The 20,228-nt window shown below is 35.9% G+C and overlaps 1 protein-coding gene across 14 annotated transcripts in view; it reads right to left on the reverse strand.

The window, feature by feature from the left end:
- Window positions 1-20,228, reverse strand: part of LOC129652815 (craniofacial development protein 2-like) — a 641,831-nt gene that overhangs the window by 334,577 nt on the left and 287,026 nt on the right. The window contains exon 3 of one of the 14 annotated variants that reach the window (XR_008714785.1): window positions 13,311-13,420. The exons of the other annotated variants lie outside the window; for them this stretch is intronic. The gene's annotated coding sequence lies outside the window, so the exon portion shown is untranslated. Of the gene's footprint in view, window positions 1-13,310; window positions 13,421-20,228 lie in introns of those variants that run through there. 14 annotated transcript variants of the gene reach the window in all.

The raw sequence follows: 20,228 nt of genomic DNA on the forward strand, positions 1-20,228 counted from the left end.
CCTTGGAAGGAAAGTTATGACCAATCTAGATAGCATATTGAAAAGCAAAGACATTACTTTGCCAAAAAGGTCCGTCTAGTCAAGGCTATGGTTTTTCCAGTGGTCATGTATGGATGTGAGATTTGGACTGTGAAGAAAGCTGAGCGCCGAAGAATTGATGCTTTTGAACTGTGGTGTTGGAGAAGATTCTTGAGAGTCCCTTGGACTGCAAGGAGATCCAACCAGTCCATTCTGAAGGAGATCAGCCCTGGGATTTCTTTGGAAGGAATGATGCTAAAGCTGAAACTCCAGTACTTTGGCCACCTCATGCGAAGAGTTGACTCATTGGAGAAGACTCGGATGCTGGGAGGGATGGGAGGCAGGAGGAGAAGGGGACAACAGAGGAAGAGATGGCTGGATGGCATCAATGACTCGATGGACGTGAGTCTGAGTGAACTCTGGGTGTTGGTGATGGACAGGGAAGCCTGGAGTGCTGCAATTCATGGGGTCGCAAAGAGTCAGACAGGACTGAGCAACTGAACTGAACTGGACTGAAATATCAATAGAATGCTTCAGCAAATTCTAACAGCCAGGGAAAAGCACTCAGGACAATCCACAATTTACCCATTATTGAAAATGATCCATGAGTCTCAAATTTAATACTGACTTTTCAGAAATATTTGTGAAAACACCTCATCTATTTGAGGTTATTGTATGAGCCTGGTTGCCATTTTCCTACATTTAGGACCAAAATATAGTCCCACTGTATCTGCATATTTTTCCTACACCCTTCAGCCAAAAAGTGGAAATAAGAAATATAAACATGGATAGTGATGAAAAAATATGACTTCTCTCAGACAACAAATAGGAAAAGGAGTACATCAAGGCTGTATATTGTCACCCTGCTTATTTAACTTATATGCAGAGTACATCATGAGAAACGCTGGGCTGGAAGAAGCACAAGCTGGAATCAAGATTGCCGGGAGAAATATCAATAACCTCAGACATGCAGATGACACCACCCTTATGGCAGAAAGTGAAGAGGAACTAAAAAGCCTCTTGATGAAAGTTAAAGAGGAGAGTGAAAAAGTTGGCTTAAAGCTCAACATTCAGAAAACTAAGATCATAGCATCTGGTCCCATTAGTTCATGGGAAATAGATGGGGAAACAGTGGAAACAGTGGCTGACTTTATTTTTCTGGCCTCCAAAATCACTGCAGATGGTGATTGCAGCCATGAAATTAAAAGATGCTTACTCCTTGAAAGGAAAGTTATGACCAACCTAGATGGCATATTAAAAAGCAGAGACATTACTTTGTCAACAAATGTCCGTCTACTCAAGGCTATGGTTTTCCCAGCGGTCACATATGCATGTGAGAGTTGAACTATAAAGAATGCCGAGTGCTGAAGAATTGATGCTTTTGAACTGTGGTGTTGAAGAAGACTCTTGAGAGTCCTTTGGACTACAAGGAGATCCACCCAGTCCATCCTAAAGGAGATTAGTCCTGGGTGTTCATTGGAGGGACTGATGTTGAAGCTGAAACTCCAGTGGTTTGGCCACCTGATGCAAAGAGCTGACTCATTTGAAAAGACCCTGATGCTGGGAAAGATTGAAGGCAGGAGCAGAAGGGGACGACAGAGGATGAGATGGTTGGATGGCATCACCAACTCAATGGACATGGGTTTGGGTGGACTCTGGGAGTTGGTGATAGACTGCGAGGCCTGGCGTGCTGCGGTTCATGGGGTCGCAAAGAGTTGGACATGACTGAGTGACTGAACTGAACTGAACAGATGTCAAATCAGGTGGAAATCACTATCAGCATAAACAAGTAACACTAAAAATCACTTTTTTTTTAATCACTATACATTCTGATCTCAGATAATAAGTGCACTGATGTCTAATAAAATCGAGTAAGTGATGAAATGTTGCACAATGACTATTCTACACAGAGTATCAGGGAGGGTTCTCTAAGGAGGTGAATATTTGGACATAGACATTAATAATGTAGGAAGTTAAAGCATATGAATACAAGAAAAGCCACTCGAATTGTCACAGCAAGTATAATACTATAGCTTTGATAATTTAAGGAAAAAATTCTAATTTGAAGTATTCTCATAATTTCGGTCTGTTGGTTAGAATTAGAAAGTTTTCTTTTAAATTATTTTGGGTTTTTATCACCTGCTGTGAATTACTTTCTAGGTTTTGCTTTATATTTGTAGCACAAATTTTCATATGTTGCATTTAATTTTTCCTTAGTTGAATATGGATAGAGGATAGATAGGTAGGTGGGTGGTTATGTAGGTGGGTAGTTATGTAGGTTGGTAGCTATGTAGGTAGGTAGACAGATTTAAAGTTTCTTGAAACTGATTCTTTGAAATGTGAATTATTTAGAATTGTATTTTTAAATTTGTTAAACAATTGTGGATTTCCCAGATATATTATTACTTAATTTTAGTTTGTTTTCATATAACCTGAGACTGTTTTTTATATAATTTATATTCTCATAAAGTTATATTTTATTACATGATAGACCATTTTATTACATGATAGACCATACATTACAAGATAGACCATGTCTATCTTGGTTGATGTTCCATGCACAGTAAAGACAGGTGTATATTCTACCATTGTGTGAAGTGTTCTATAAATGCTGATTACATTAAGTTGCTTGATAGTGTTTTTTTATGAAGTTTTTCATTAATTACTGAGTTTTTCATTAATCAATATACTGTGAGTACTGAAGTTAATTTGTCACTTCAGATCTATCAGTGTTTATCTCATGCATTTTGATTTACTCTTGCTATGTGTTATATATCTGTTATATATTCTTTGAGAAATTATTCCTTTATTATTACACATGTACTTTTTATCTGTGAAAATAGTCTTCATTTAGAAATTAATATAACTATTCCAGTTTTCTTTCAGTCAGTATCTGCATGGCATTTTTTCTCTAATCTTTTTACTTTTATATTCTAATTTTGTTTATATTTAAATGATTCTGGTAGACACAATATAAGTGGATCTTGGTTTTTTATCTAGTCCAATAATCTATGTCTTTTAACTGGTATGTTTATTTGGACCATTTACCTATATTTAATATACAGGCACACCTCATGGTATTGTACTGTGCTTTATTGTGCTCTTCAGACATTGCATTTTTTTTTTTAAACAAATCAAACGTTTATGCCAACCCCATGTCCAGCAAGACAACTGGTGCAAATTTTCCAACAGCTTCAGCACAATTTGTGTCTCTGTGTCATATTTTGTAATTCTTATAATATTTCAAACTTTTTATTATTATTACATTTGTTATGATGCTCTGTGATCATTGATCTTTGATGTTACTATTGTAATTGGTAGGAGGGGGTGTGTGCATGAACCATACCTGTAATAGATGACAAACTTAATCTATAAATGTGTGTGCCCTGACTACTCCACCATCTGGCCATTCTCCAAATCTCTCTCCCTCTCCTCAATCTCCCTATTTCGTGAGACACCACGGTATTGAAATTAGGCCAGTTAATAACTTTAACAGTGGCCCCTAAGTATTCAAGTGAAAGAAAGAGTCACATGTTTCTCACTTTAAATCAAAAGCTAGAAATGATTAGGCTTAGTGAGGACAGCATGTTGAAAGCCAAAACAGACACTAGACCTCTTACACCAAATGGCTAGCCAATTGTGATGACAAGGAAAAATTTTTGAAGGAAATTAAAAACATTACTCCAGTGATCATACAAGTGATAAGAGGAAAGAGACTTATTGGTGATATGAGAAAGTGTTAGTGGTCTAGACAGATGATCAAACCAACCGAAACATTCTCTTAAGGCCAAAGCCTGATCCAGAGCAAGATTGTAACTCCCTTCAATTCTATGAAGGCTGGGAACAGTGAGGAAGCTGTAGAAAAGTTTGAAGTTCAAAAAAAGAAACCATCTTCATAACATAAAAGTGCAAGGTGAAGAAGCAAGTGTTGGTGTACGGAATCTAGAAAAATGGTACTGAAGAATTCATTTACAGGCAAACAGTGGAGAAACAGACATAGAGAATGGACTTATGGACATGGGGAGAGGGGAGGAGAGGGTGAGATGTATGGAAAGAGTAACTTGGAAACTTACATTACCATATGTAAAATAGATAGCCAACCGGAATTTGCTGTGTGGCTCAGGAAACTCAAACAGGGGCTCTGTATCAGCCTAGAGGGGTGGGATGGGGAGGGAGAAGGGAGGGAGGTTCCAAAGGGAGAGGATATATGTATACCTATGGCTGGTTCATGCTGAGGTTTGACAGAAAAGAGCAAAATTCGGCAAAGCAATTATCTGTCAATAAAAAATAAATTAATTAAAACAAAAAATGCTGGTGTAGAAGCAGCAGCAAGTTATCCAGAAGATCTAGCTAAGATTGTTAATGAAGGTGGTTACATTAGACAACAGATTTTCAGTGTATACAAAACAACTTTTTACTGGCAGAAGATGTCATCTAGGACTTTCATAGCTAGAGAGGAGTCACTGCTTGTCTTCAAAGCTTCAAAGGACAGGCTGACTCTATTGCTGGGGGCTAATGCAGCTGGTGACAGTAAGTTGAAGCCAATGCTCATTTACCATTTTGAAAATCCTAGGATCCTTAAAAGAATTTTTCTAAGTCTATCTTGCCCATGATCTACAAATAGAACAATAAAACCTGTATAACAGCACATTCATTTTCAAGATGACATACTGCTTACACCTACTTCTCAGAAAAAAAGATTTCTTTCAAAACATTACTGCTCATTGACAATGCACCTGGTCACCCAAAAGCTCTGATGGAAATGTATAAGATTAATGTTGTTTTCATGCCCACTAACACAACACTCATTCTGTCGGTTCATAGATCAAGATATAGTTTTATTTTTTTTTTTTTTTTTCAAGATATAGTTTTAAATTTCAAGTCTTATTGTTTAAGAAATCCATTTTGTAAGGCCACAGCTGCCATAGATAGTGATTAGTGATTCCTTTGATAGATCTTGGCAAAGTAAATTGAAAATCTTCTGGAAAGGTTTTAGCTTCAAGACACCATAAGAACATTCAAGATTCATGGGAAGAGGTCAAATATTAACATTAACAGAAATTTGGAAGGATCTAAAGGATACCCCATTAGACAATCCTGACATGGAAATATTTACAGATGGCAGTTCTTTTGTTCAGGATGGAAAGCGTAAAGCAGGTTTTGCCGTGGTGACTGCTAAACAGGTTTTGGAAACAAAATCTCTCCCCCAGGGAACCAGTGCTCAGTTAGCGGAGCTTGTGGCTCTGACCCAAGCTCTAGAAATAAGCAAAAGGCAGCGGATGGGCCTGATAATCTATGTGAGTCTACTTCTGCTGACTCCAAAAATCCTGAGTCTGCCATTTGATCCTCAAGACAATGTCTTCCTGTCCTGGGCTCACTCCTATGCTGCATTCCACAATCGGTCTAACTGCTGGGTCTGTGGAGCGCTCCCCTCTTCATCAGTGGAAGGCTTCCCATGGTGGACATCCCCACTTAAAGGAAAAGACTTTCTCCAAGTCTGTGAATACCTTCGACAACAATCACATTCGATGCCTCTTCTTCATCTGATGACATCTACCAACCCTAAAATGGACTGGTGCAACACGTTGCACTTTAACTATGGACATAATGTGACTTTTAATTTCGATTTTAACTTGTTTTAATGACTATGTTGCCTGCATCTGTAATTGTATAACTGGATTTGTTTCTAGCCGCATGAAAGCTTTTAAGTTACAAATGGTTGCTCAAACTCCTGCTACTGCTGTAGCTTCCTCCAACTACTATTTGGGGCCCCTGGATCAGATATCCTCAATATGAGGATTAGGAGAATATGTTGCCTCACCAATTTAGGAACAATGCCCCTTGTCAGCTTGGAAGCAGTTATGGAATGAGAACGACGCCCCTTTTCCCTAGGCAACATAATTCTCCTAAAAGAAAAGGGGGGAATGAGAGAGTCATTTCCTGGGAAGGTTGATAGGGAGTCTAGGGGTCCCCAAGGAGAGAGGGGTCTGGAATTCTCAAGGAGGAATAAAGGACAAACTTTTTTTTCTTTCAAAAAAAAAAAAAAAAAAGAAGTTGGTTTCAACTCTCATGGATAACTTTGAGGAGTTCAAGACTTAATTAAAAAAAAAAAAAAAAAAGGAACTATAGATTCAGTAGAAATAGAAAGAGAACTAAAAATTAGAGCCTAAAGATGAGACTGAATTGCTGCAACCTTATGGAGAAGGAAATGGCAGCCCACTCCAGTACTCTTGCCTGGAGAATCCCATGGAGGGAGGAGCCTGGTAGGCTACACTCCATGGGGTTGCAAGGAGTCGGACACGACTGAGTAACTTCACTTCACTTATTATAAAACTTGAAGGATAAGAAGTTGCTTCTGAAACTACTCTTGGTGATAATTCTGTGAAGATTATCGAAATGACAACAAAGGATTTAAATATTACATAAACTTAGTTGACAAAGCAGCAGCGGGGTTTGAGATGATTGACTCCAATTTTGAAAGAATCTCTACTGTGGGTAAAATGCTATCACAGAGCATCACAGGCTACAGAGAAATTCTTTGTGAAAGGAAGGATCAATCCGGATATGGCAAACTCCAAGACTATGCATTTTAAGAAATTGCCTCAGGCACCCTAACCTTCAGCAACCACCACCCTAATCAGTCAGCAGCCATCAATACCAAGGCAAGACTTTCCAACAGCAAAAAGATTATGACTTGATGAAGGCTCAGATGGTTAGCTTTCTTAGAGGTAAATTTTTTTTTCAAATTTAGGTTATGTACATTGATTTTTAGACATAATACTACTGCTTACCTAATAGACTATGCTGCTGCTGCTAAGTTGCTTCAGTCGTGTCCGACTCTGTGCGACCCCATAGATGGCAGCCCAACAGGCTACCCAGTCCCTGGGATTCTCCACGCAAGAACACTGGAGTGGGTTGCCATTTCCTTCTCCAATGCATGAAAGTGAAAAGTGAAAGTGAAGTCACTCAGTCGTGTCCGACTCTTTGCGACCCCAAGGACTGCAGCCTACCAGGCTCCTCCACCCATGGGATTTTCCAGGCAAGAATACTGGAGTGGGTTGCCATTTCCTTCTCCATAGTAGACTATGGTAAGTCACTTCAGTCGTGTCCGACTCTGTACGACCCCATAGACGGCAGCCCACCAGGCTCCCCAGTCCCTGGGATTCTCCAGGCAAGAACACTGGAGTGGGTTGCCATTTCCTTCTCCAATGCATGAAAGTGAAAGTGAAGTTGTGTCCAACTCTTAGCAACCCCATGGACTGAGGCCTACCAGGCTCCTCCATCCATGGGATTTTCCAGGCAAAAGTACTGGAGTGGGGTGCCATTGCCTTCTCCTATAATAGACTATAGTATAGTGTAAACATAATTTCTATATGCACTGGGAAGCCAAAAACTTTGCGTAATTTGCTTTATTACAGTGGTCTGGAACTGAACCCACAATATCCCTGATTTTTGACTGTAACAACTTTGTTGAGATATAACTCAAATGCACACACACATAAATCCTCTTTACAAAGCTTATAATTCATAATTGAAGTAAATCTACCACCTTTCTACATGTACTCTATTTTAATATTTATATTTCATTTATTTTAACTTTTTTCCCCCCATCTCTGGACTTAATTGAGCATTTTAATGATTCTATCTCACATCTCTATTGACTAATTTTTATACTTTTAAAAAATTTAATGTGTTGTCTTATATTTCACAGTATACATTTTTAATAACTTGAGTCTACTATCAAATAATAGTATACTATTTCATATACTGGAGAAGGAAATGTCAACCCACTCCAGTATTCTTGCCTGGAGAATCCCATGGACGGAGGAGCTTGGTGGGCTACAGTCCACAGGTTGCAAAGAGTCAGACACGACTGAGTGACTTCACTTTCACTTTCACTTTCATATATAAAAGAAAGCCCTTAAAACTACACAATGGCATTTTTCCTTGATGTACTTTCTGCTATATTTATCATATATTTTATTTTTACATGTGCTATAAAGAAAACACATTGCTACTAAATTTGCTTTAAAAAGTCAATTATTAATGAGAGCAATTAAGGTAAGTAAAAATAATTCATTTTATTGTATATTAATTTATGTTTTCAAAACTCATTTCTCTCTTGGAACCTTGTTCCAAGTTTTAAATTTATATGCAACTTTTTCCTGAAGAATTTCTTTTAACATTTCTTATAGGGTATGGAAAATTCTGAAAGAGATGGGAATACCAGACCACCTGACCAGCCTCTTGAGAAACCTATATGCAGGTAAGGAAGCAACAGTTAGAATTAGACATGGAACAACAGACTGGTTCCACATAGGAAAAGGAGTACATCAAGGCTGTATATTGTCACCCTGCTTATTTAACTTATATGCAGAGTATGTCATGAGAAACGCTGGGCTGGATGAAGCACAAAATGGAATCAAGATTGCCTGGAGAAATATCAATAACCTCAGATATGCAGATGACACCACCCTTATGGCAGAAAGTGAAGAGGAACTCAAAAGCCTCTTGATGAAAGTAAAAGAGGAGAGTGAAAAAGTTGTCTTAAAGCTCAACATTCAGAAAATGAAGATCGCATCTGGTCCCATCACTTCATGGATAGATAGGGAAACAGTGTTTGATTTTATTTTGGGGGGCTCCAAAATCACTGCAGATGGTGATTGCAGTCACGAAATTACAAGATGCTTACTCCTTGGAAGGAAAGTTATGACCAACCTAGACAGCATATTAAAAAGCATAGACATTATTTTGCCAACAAAGGTCCGTCTAGTCAAGGCTATGGTTTTTCCAGTGGTCATGAATGGATGTGAGTTGGACTGTGAAGAAAGCTGAGCACCGAAGAATTGATGCTTTTGAACTGTGGTGTTGGAGAAGACTCTTGAGAGTCCTTTGGACTGCAAGGAGATCCAACCAGTCTATCCTAAAGGAGATTAGTCCTGGGTGTTCATTGGAAGGACTGATACTGAGGCTGAAACTCCAATACTTTGGCCACCTCATGTGAAGAGCTGACTCATTGGAAAAGACCCTGATGCTGGGAGGGATTGGGGGCAGGAGGAGAAAGGGACAAGAGAGGATGAGATGGCTGGATGGCATCACCAACTCTATGCATATGAGTTTAGGTGAACTCCAGGAGTTGGTGATGGACATCGAGGCCTGATGTGCTGCGATCCATGAGGTCACAAAGAGTCAGACACCACTGAGCAACTGAACTGAATTGAACTGATAGGGTGGTCTTTTGGTAATATGTTCTCCCAATTCTTGTTTGCCTGAACATTTTCTTGGAAAATCTTTTCAGGGTATAAATTTCTGGACTGAAAGTTATATTTACATATATATGCAAAACCCAGAACACTGACAAAATCAAATCTGGTGTGGATGTGGGGTAACAGGAACTCTTATTCATTCTTGATGCAAATTCAAAATGATATGGTCACTCTGGAAAACAATTTGGCATACTATATATATATATATATAAAATCACTTTGCTATAAACCTAAAACTGATACAACATTGTAAATTCACTATTCTTCAATTTAAAAAAATGATATAAAACAGTCCCATATATACTTCTTTTAAAATGGAATTCTTAATTTATTTTTGGTATGGATTTCTCCTTAATATTAACAACATTTCAGGACATATATAATCTCAAATGGCAAAATGAAGTGAATGAAGTATACCATAAAGAGAAGAGAGTTTTCAGATATCAGGGCAGAAATTACTGGTCACTTTAAGCAGTTACATAGTAGTTTTATATGTTTTTATAAATAAGAAAAAAATGACGAAATAGTTGATGTTTCCTTGGTGCTTTGTTAATAAGTACTGATAAAAAGAATTTATCAGACCTTCTGTCTACCATAAATCTGTACTGATGTTTATCAACTTTGAAAGAAAACCAAATTAGCAACTTGGCAAAACTTATTTAAATAACTGTTGTTACCTAACCATAATTAAAAACAACTAGGTATTGACAAAACATTTTCATCATGATTAATTTCAGGGATAGTAATTTGGAGAACTCACTTTAATAACACAGTTTCTTCCTTCTAAGGCCTTTCAAAATCATTCTTGTAAGTTCATAATGAAATGATGAAAAGGGTATAGGCTTATAAGAAAATGTCATTAACAATTTTGCTTCTCTGACAGTGTTCCAGTGTTATGTATGAAATAAAGGACTATATGTGTGGTCCCATCATTGAGAGTCTCAAATTGACCCAAATTCCAATACAATTTAGCTTTATTTTATACACATTTCCTTTCTATTACTGCATTTTGTATAATTTACCTAGAGTAAGTTTTACTTAAATTTTCATCATTGATTGTCCCGTGCTTAGTCGCTCAGTCGTGTCCGACTCTTTGCAATCCAGTGGACTGTAGCACCCCAGGCTCCTCTGTCCATGGGGGTTTTCCAAGCAAGAAGACTGGAGTGGTTTGCCATGCCCTCATCCAGGGGATCTTCCCAACCCAGGGATCAAACCCAGGTCTCCTGCATTGCAGGTGGATTCTTTATCATCTGAGCCACCAGGGAAACTCAAGAATACTGGTGTGGGTAGCCTATCCATATTGATTAAATATTCTCAATTGCTTATTTTGGAAACAGTTTCATTAAAAAGAATATAAGGTTACTTATATATAGTTACACATTTAAAAATTTACTATGATTAAAGCCAAATATCTAATAATTTAAGTGAAATGGATATTTATAGCAAGTTTTAGATATTTAGATATATTAAATGTTATTATAATTATATATAACATAAATTATTGAAAATTACCAAAATATCAAATAATTGATACTGAATCTTTTTACATTTTATGCCAAACGTTAAAAATAGCTTTATTCATAATTAGGAAAATATAGAAACAATACAAATACCCATCAACTGGTAAGTACATAACTATGCTTTATACATACAACTGAACACTACTCAGCAATAAAAACGCACAAATCACAAACTACTGATAAATGCAATAGTATGGAGGAATCTCAAATACACTAAGCCAAGAATAGAGTCCAGACTTAAAAGGCAATGTGATGTATAATTGGGTTTACATAGCATTCTTGGAAAGACAAATTATAGGGGCATGAAATATGTCAGGAAAAGGTTTGAGAGAAGGAAGTTGACTAGAAAAATAAGAAATTCTGAAGAAAGTTTGTGCTTCCTAGATATACATCCAGGAGTGGAGATGCTCTTGAAATAATTCTTGCACCCCAGTGTTTAGAGCAGCACTATTTATACTGCATGGATCTATGTCAACCCACTGTAAACAGTGTTGCTCTAAACATTATATAAATATATATATATATATATATACATTTTATATAAAATAACATAAATCAGAACATTTATGTTATATATAATTATCTTATTATATAGAAGCTGGATGAAGCACAAACTTGAATCAAGACTGCCAGGAGAAACATCAATAACAGCAGATATGCAGATGACACCACCCTTATGGCAGAAGGTAAAGAGGAACTGAAGAGCCTCTTGATGAAAGTGAAAGAGGACAGTGAAAATGTTGGCTTAAAACTCAACATTCAGAAAATGAAGGTCATGGCATCTGGTCCCATCACTTCATGACAAATAGATGGGGAAACAATGGAAACAGTGACAGACTTTATTTTCTTTGGCTCCAAAATCACTGCAGTTGCTGACTGCAGCCACAAAATTAAAAAACACTTGCTCTTTGGAAGAAAAGCTATGAACAACCTAGACAGCATATTAAAAAGCAGAAACATTACTTTGCCAACAAAGTTCTGTCTAGTCAAAACTATGGTTTTCCAGTAGTCATGTAAGGATGTGAGAGTTAGACCATAAAGAAGGCTGAATGCTGAAGAATTGATGCCTTTGAGCTCTGGTGTTGGAGAAGGTTCTTGAGAGTCCCATGGACTGCAAGGAGATCAAACCAGTCAACATTAAAGGAAATCAATCCTGAATATTTATTAGAAGGACTGATACTGAAGCTCTAATACTTTGGCCACCTGAGGTGAAGAGCTGACTCATTAGAAAAGACCTTGATGCTGGGAAAGATCAAAGGCAGGAGGAGAAGGAGACAATAGAGGACGAAATGGTTGGATGGCATCACTGAGTCAATGGACATGAGTTGAGCAAACTGTGAGATGGTGATGGACAGGGAAGCCTGGCTGCTGCAGTCCATGGGGTTGCATAGAGTTGGACACAACTGAGTGACTGAATAACGATTTATAATAGCCAAACATGGAAACAACTCTAATGCTCATGAACAGAGATTGGCTTAAAAAGATGTGGTGTATACATATATATATATATATATATATGTATTTAAAACAATGTGATATTTTATATATTATTTATATATATATATATAAAATGGAATTTTACTCAGTCTTTAAAAAGAAGAAATATTTCCATTTCAAACAATATTGATGGACATAGAAATATTACACTAAGTGAAGTAAGTCAAGCAAAAAAAAACAAGTACTATGTGATGTCATCTACATGTGGAGACTAAGAAATAATATGAATGATTCTATATACATAACAGAAAGTGAATCACAGACATAGAAAACAAACCTTAGGGTTACCAAATGGGAGAGGGAGGGAGGGGTAATTAGGAGTCTGGGATTAGTAGATACAAGTCACTATACTTAAAATAGATAAGAAACAAGGACTTAGTTTTTAGCTAGGGAACCATATTCAATATCTTACAGTAACCTAAAATATAATGTAATCTGAAAGAGATATAGCTAAAATGTATAAATATATATGTAGCTGAATCACTATGATGTGCCACTGAAACTAACACAGTATAATACATCAACTATATTTCATTTAAAAAAAAATAGAAAATGCTTAGGCAGAATGCAATAAAACTAATGTAAATCTTGATTTTGGTGTTATTTATAGCTCATAGAGTTTAAAAAAGTATATGAATTATACTGTATTAGACTTTGAAATGTAAACATGTATGATGTGAACTAATGACAACAAAAACAATGAATTATAAATAGGATGGCTACATAAAAGTAAAAATTCACCAAGAATTTAAAATGGTAAATTAGCTATTCTCCCATTAGTATGTTTACCACTTAAGACCTTGCTGTTAATAATTGACCTGCCTACAAAAAAGCTATGGTATATAAAAGGTACCAATACAATTAACAATTTTAGTCAAATAAAAGTATAAAACTATACCCTAGCAGGGCTTTCCAGGTGGCGCTAGTGGTAAAGAACCTACCTGCAGCTAGAGATACAAGTTCTATCCCTGGGTTGGGAAGATCTCCTGGAGAAGGGCATGGCAAGCCACTCCAGTATTCTTGTCTGGAGAAAACATGGACAGAGGAAACTGGTGGGCTACCGTCTACAGGATCACAAAGACTGGAACATGACTGAAGCAACTTAGCATGCACTCATACCTTAGCAGGAAAGAGAAGGGACATTCAAATAGGTTCATTGAGTAGTGTTGACTAAAGGAGCTACTTATGAAGATGATGGCAGTTAGGAGAAATAAACAAGGAAGACGGGGTTTTCCAGGAGGGAGCTACAGCATGAAATTATCATCCCAAAGTAAAAAGGAACAAGAGGAAAGAGTATCTTTGAACCCAACAGAAGATGTAGTTATAGTGGCATCAGTTATAGTGACTGAAGAGCACGTGCATCTGAGAGCAGCTGCGGCCTTCAGGGGAGAAACAGAGCCATGGCCTCATGGTGGGGGAAGACCAGGATGAAATACCTTACCTTTACTCTTCTCTTTTTCTTAAGATTTAGGTGTAATGGACACAAACAATTGCACATATATAATAGATACATTTTGATGAGTTTGGACCTAAGTACACACTCATGATACCATCACCATAATCAAGGCACTAAACACATCTATCACTTCCAAAAATGTCCGTGTGTTTGTGGGTGTATTTTGTGGCCAGAATACTTAACATGATGTCTACCCTCTCAATAAGTTTTTAAGTACACAATATCATACTGTTAACTATAGGCACTGTGTTTTACAGCGTTCCTCTAGAACTTACTCATCTTCCACAACTGAAACTTTATACCCACTAAGCAAAAACTCCTATTTCCCATTCTGCTCCTCCTTGGCAATCACCATTCTTTTGTCTGCCTCTAAGACTCTGTTTTAGATCCTATATAAAAGGATACATGCAGTATTCTTCTGTGACTGTCTCATCTCACATAGCATAAAAGCGTCTGGAGCCACCCATGTTGACATAAATAGTAACATCTTTTTTTTAACGCTGAATAACACCCCTGTACACATGTAACGTATGGCCCATTTTCTTGATTCATCTGTTGATAGACACTCTGACTGCTTCTGTATCTTACCCATTGTGACTACTGCTACTATGAACATAGGGGTATAGGTATCTCTCCGAGATTCTAATTCCAATTCCTTAGGATATATACCCAGAAACAGCATTGCTGGATTCCATAGTGGTTACAATTTTGTTTTGAGAAACTTTGTTTTCCATAGTGGCCACACCATTTAACACTCCCGGAAACAATGTATATGTTTTCTAGTTTCTCTACATCCTCACCAGTACTTATCATTTGTGGGTTTTTTGGTTTTTTATAACAGGCATTCTAACAGGTGTGAAGTGATAGCTCACGTGGGTTGATTTTCATTTCTCTGGTAATTAGTGATGTCAAGCACCTTTTCCCATACTTCTGGGCCAAGTGCATGCCTTCTTAGAGAAACATTCATTTAAGTTATTTGCCTATTTTTAGGCCAAAATATTTGTATTTTTTTGTCATTGAGTTGTAAGAGATATTAATATACTTTGCATATTAATCCCTGATTAGATATATAATTACAATTATTTTTTATCATTACACAGCTTGCCTTTTCAGTCTGTTGATTATTTGCTGTATAGAAGCTTTTAGTCTGACGCAGTCCCACTTGTCTAATTTTTGCTTTGTTTGTACTTTTGGTGTTAAATCCAAGAGACTATTACCAATACCAAAGTCAAGAAGCTTTTCCTATATGTTTTCTTCAGGGAGTGTTAGAGCTTTATGTCTTACATTTAAGTCTTTAAATCGTTTTCAGTTGATTTTTCTGTATATGGTAAAATGTCTTTTTCCATTTTTAAAATCAACATGAAGACACCTTGTAGTCTAAATATTTTATTTATCCACTTTCCTCAGTAACTGAATTGCCCTTTCAGTAGCTATCCGAGATTCATACCTTAAAGATGACTGATGTAATATTTATGGGTGTGTTTAAAGTTATTGATTACTTCAGCATAATTCCTATCTGACAAGAAGTTTAAAATGTCAGGAGTTTATGTGTGAAGTCCCTATGAACTTCCCTGGCCCCTTCACACCCGAAACCGGGGTAGGAACCCCCTCCCCTAGGCTTCCAGAGGCTCTCCTGCCTGGCAGGATCACTGTGTTTGTAACACTGCTCTGTCACTGACTGTTCTCACGCATGCTTCATTTTCTCATTTGAAGTGAAAGTCAAAGTGTTAGCTGCTCAGTCATGTCCAATTCTTTGTGAACCCATGGACTGTAGGCCACCAGTCTTCTCTATCCATGGAAGTTTCCAGGCAAGAGTCCTGGAGTGGGTAGCCATTTCTCCAGGGGATCTTCCCAACCCAAGGATCGAACCCCAGTCTCACACATTGCAGGCAGATTCTTTATCATCTGAGCCACCTGGGAAGCCCATTTTCCTGCTTATGGAGGAATTTGAATGCTGCCTTTATACCCCAACACTGACAGTTTCTGACATAGCATATATACTTAATCAATGCTTGTTGAATATGTGCAAAAAATGTTTTAGACACTAATTTCATTGTTTGTATTGTTAAATGATATGAGTATCAAAATCACTAAAGGTCTATTTTTTTTTTCAATTGTCTCTTACTCTGCAATTGCCAAGTTGAGACTGTAACTTTCTATCTTGCCATTTCATATCAATTCAGCAAACTTGCACAAATTGCCTCTTATTTTGGTAAATATAATAATGAAAACAATAACTTTACATAGTTGTAACCTAAGAGCAGAGGTAAGCACAAATTGCATTGAAATACAGGCAGAATGTGGCAAGTGTCATAACTATTTAATGCAAAATATTCTATCAACACAAAAACTGGAATATTTTTTCTAGAAGTCTTCTTGAAGAAATTTGAATGGATGGTGTTTATATATTTGATGAGAGAGAATAGAGAAAGGGTTTACAATAATATAAAAAATAAGGAGATAGAGTGATCAGAACTGTCAGAGATATGTAATTTAAATGAATTACAGATATATAAGAGCCTTCATTTGGAGGGGAAAGATGTGTGTATGTGTGTGTTCATTAGAAGCAATGAAAATCCAAGTTAGAGCCATGGCAGTGTGAACACAGGTTAGCATAACTGTGTTAGGATGTCATGGAAATAAATCTCAAAGGTGGAATATCTGCACATGTTCTGATACTGTGAGACTAAAACAGATCATCAAGGAAAAATAGTAAGAAAAGATGAGAGGCCTGAGCATAGGACTGTATGTGAAAGATACTTCTAAGAATCTCAGTTTTTATGTTTTAGAACTTAATTTTAATAACTATTAGTACACAGTATTACACTATAAAACTTTATGTTTAATAACATTATTAGTCAAAATAGTTAATTTGTTAGATTTTTTTTCAATTTCTTCTATCTTCTGTTTTTTTTTTTTTTTTTTTCCCTTCTGGAATTCTGCGTATGAGGCATTTTAAGAGCCCGTGGTTTTTGATAACTGTATTTAGCTTCTTTTTTAGTTAATACATAATACTCTTGCACCTGCCACTGAAATGGTTATAAGTGACTCATTTCACATTTACATACTTCATATCCTGTTCAAAAATCTCCAGGTATTAATAAACTTTTTAAGTGGTACAATCAATGGCTCTCCTGAAAGCCATGGAAAACATATAACCCCTCATAACTTACTACTTTTTGAGACCACGGTGCCTTACATCAGGACACTAGTAAAAGTGCATAATCATCTTTCTGTTATTACGACTTTGGGCTCCAGCCATTTATAAGCCAATTGTAAATGTTTCATGAGAGCTAAGGTGTGATGTTATGACTTAGGTTCTTTTTTATTACTTTTTAGTAATGTGTCTCATAAGTTCCACTGTTACAGTGTCATAACATTGAGCAGGGATGCTGTGCAATACTTTTGCATATTAAATCTGCAATTTACACATAAAATAAGTGCTTAACTGTTTGATTTATAAGAAGAAAATTTAGGAAGTTAATCTAATAGTATTTTAAATTTCTTGATGTAGATATCAATTATCCAAACTAAAAAGACTTGGTAGATAATTTAGCTATTTCTCTGCCCATGAGCAAACTTCTACCTTAACTGTCATATATGTTAAAAAGAAAAGGCCCTATAGGTTATTTACTTCTTCAATAATGTATATTCACCATGTGATTTTTTTTTCTCAAAATGTATTGCTATACTTAACACTATTCCAACTATTTCAATGACTTTCACAGTCACTTGGAAAAGAAAAGAATCACTGTCCCCCATTCTTTTACTGAAACCCTCGTATACATGAAGGACACTAATAAGAACCCATCAAGCATTTCTTCTCCTGCCTAAGTGATATTTTTATTTTATTATATACTTTTAAATTATACATTTTAACATATAATTAAAAGAAAAATAGTTTTATGGGAATATGTCAGGCTAAAGCTAATGACTTTATTGAAAGACTTCTTAATATCTTTGATTGGATCAAGTGGATAGTAGGCAGTATCTTGTCATACAATAAGTAGACATTCCTCACGTTAAAATATAATGACATATTTTGAACAAGACAAAAATAATCTACAGACTGGAAGGAAATATCTTCAAATGATGCTACCCACAAGGGATTAATTTCCAAAATATACATACAGCTCATATAGCTTAATATCAAAAAACAACTCAAAAAATGGGCAGAAGAACTTAATTGACATTTCTCCAAAAAACACAAACATTAAAAGACAATATCACTATTAGAAAAATGTAAATCAAAATATAATGAGTTCGGACAGGTCAGAATGGCCATCATTAAAGTCTGCAAGTAACAAATGCTGGAGTGGGAGTGGAGAGAGGGAAACCCTCCCACATTGTTGGTAGGAATATAAAATTAGTGCAGCCACTGTGCAGAACAGTACAGAGGCTTCTTAAAAAACTACAAATATAATTTACCATATGATTTAGCAATACCATTCCTGGGCACATACCCAGAGAAAACTTTCATAGATTCACAAGCAAACAAACAAAACTTTTGGTACCAAAGGGGATAGCAAGGGTGGTAGTGAGCAGGGGCAGAGATAAAGCAGGAGTTTGGGATTTAGAGATACACACTACTGTGTATGAAACAAACAACAAGGACATACTTTATAGCACCAGGAATATATATTCAATGTCTTGTAATGATTTATAATGGAGAAGAATCTGAAAAAGTATAGACACACACACACACATATCTATATAACTGTATCATTCTTCTGTACACCTGAAACAAACACAACATTGTAAATCAACTATACTTTAATAAAAAGGTTAAAATGTAATTTTAAAATATATACTAACATATCTTTAAGTGTGGATATTATTATTGCTTTTCACTATAAAGCACAGATTTTCTTTCTCCTTTGTGTCTATCACCTTTGTCCTGTGGGAAGTTACTGTAAGTTTTTAAACATACAGAAGGAATTTTCATTTACTAATACACTAAAACAGAATGCATCACATTGTTTACTTAAGTCAATCTTTCTCATTTAGTATTTACTAGTGAATATCATCCCTGATACTTTGTCATCATTTCTTTTTACTCATTATTTCTTCATGCCATTTTCCCCAAATGTACAGAGTTGTAGCTGCTAGAATGTGGGATCCTAACTCCAGCTTGCCCTGTACAGTTATATTCCAAACAGAGCGGGACATGAAACTTTACATGTTTTTATATGTGTTATTATTTTAATTAGAAGAGTATGCTTAATATACCATAGTATGAAGATATACAACTTTTTTTCAGTTTTTCATCTATAATGGCTACATTTTAATGATACCTATAATTAAAAGTAGTTCCTATGCTTGTAATTTTATGTCTTTATTTTCACTTGTAGTGTGACTTAAACTTCCTAAGAAAACCAAAATAAAGCAATCACATCTAAATGCAGTTCGATGGGTCATTCTATTTTCTGGCCATCTCAACTCCTCCCCTGTCTGACAGAAGCCATGGAAAGAAGATGAGAAACTTGTCATTGTCTCTTCACCCACTGTGATAAACACATGTTTTATTCATCTGTACCTCAATTCTCTGAAGCTGCTTAGGAGAGGGTATTATGAGAAAAATAGGTTACAACGTACTGTTGATAAAGACATTGTACTTATTCTTGCAGGAAAAAAATAACACTTTTTAGAAACCAACTGATCCAACTGATTAACTTTAATTAAATATAACATGCTATTTTGTGATAGCAATACAAATTATTTTATCTGAACATTAGGCATGAAATAAGCTAGAAGAACAACATCATTCAGAGCCAAAGAGTAGCTGTTATTTTATTTAGTTTTCATATAATCATTAGATCAAAATGTGAGAAGTATTAGAGCATCATGCTAAATTTTTAAGCAGAGGATTTTAAATAAAAATTATTAAACAACTTTAATGCAAAAAAAGAGATACACTCTTCTAGCTGGGACTTAAATAAGTATAAAACTGATATAAAAATAGACTCTTGGATTTATTGATTATTGTTTCTGAAAAGCAATTAAGCCGTTGTTAAATCTATTGGGGAATGGGTGAAAACTGATATAAAAATAGACGCTTGGATTGATTATTGTTTCTGAAAAGCAATTAAGCCATTGTTAAATCTATTGGGGAATGGGTGAAAAATTTTAGTAACTATACATACTGAAGAGCAGGCCACATGATTAATGTAACTTATTTAGTGTTCATAACATATTATGAGATAGATATTAGTATCTTCATTTTATGCCTAAAGAGGAGCTTTAATATGCTTCCCAAAGGCACACATTTAATAAGCAGGGATATTTATATTTACAATTGTGCATATCTCACTATGGAATACAGTTAATGTCCACTATATGACAAATGTAAAATCAGGGGAAAATACATATGTTAGTGCTTCATAATTTTATCAAACATAGAGTACTTAGTGTATATATAGTGATTCAAAGAATTACTTTATATTTTATTTGATAAATAGTAATTGAACATAC

Source organism: Bubalus kerabau, chromosome 5 (genome assembly GCF_029407905.1).
Source record: "Bubalus kerabau isolate K-KA32 ecotype Philippines breed swamp buffalo chromosome 5, PCC_UOA_SB_1v2, whole genome shotgun sequence".
Lineage (NCBI taxonomy): Eukaryota > Metazoa > Chordata > Mammalia > Artiodactyla > Bovidae > Bubalus > Bubalus kerabau.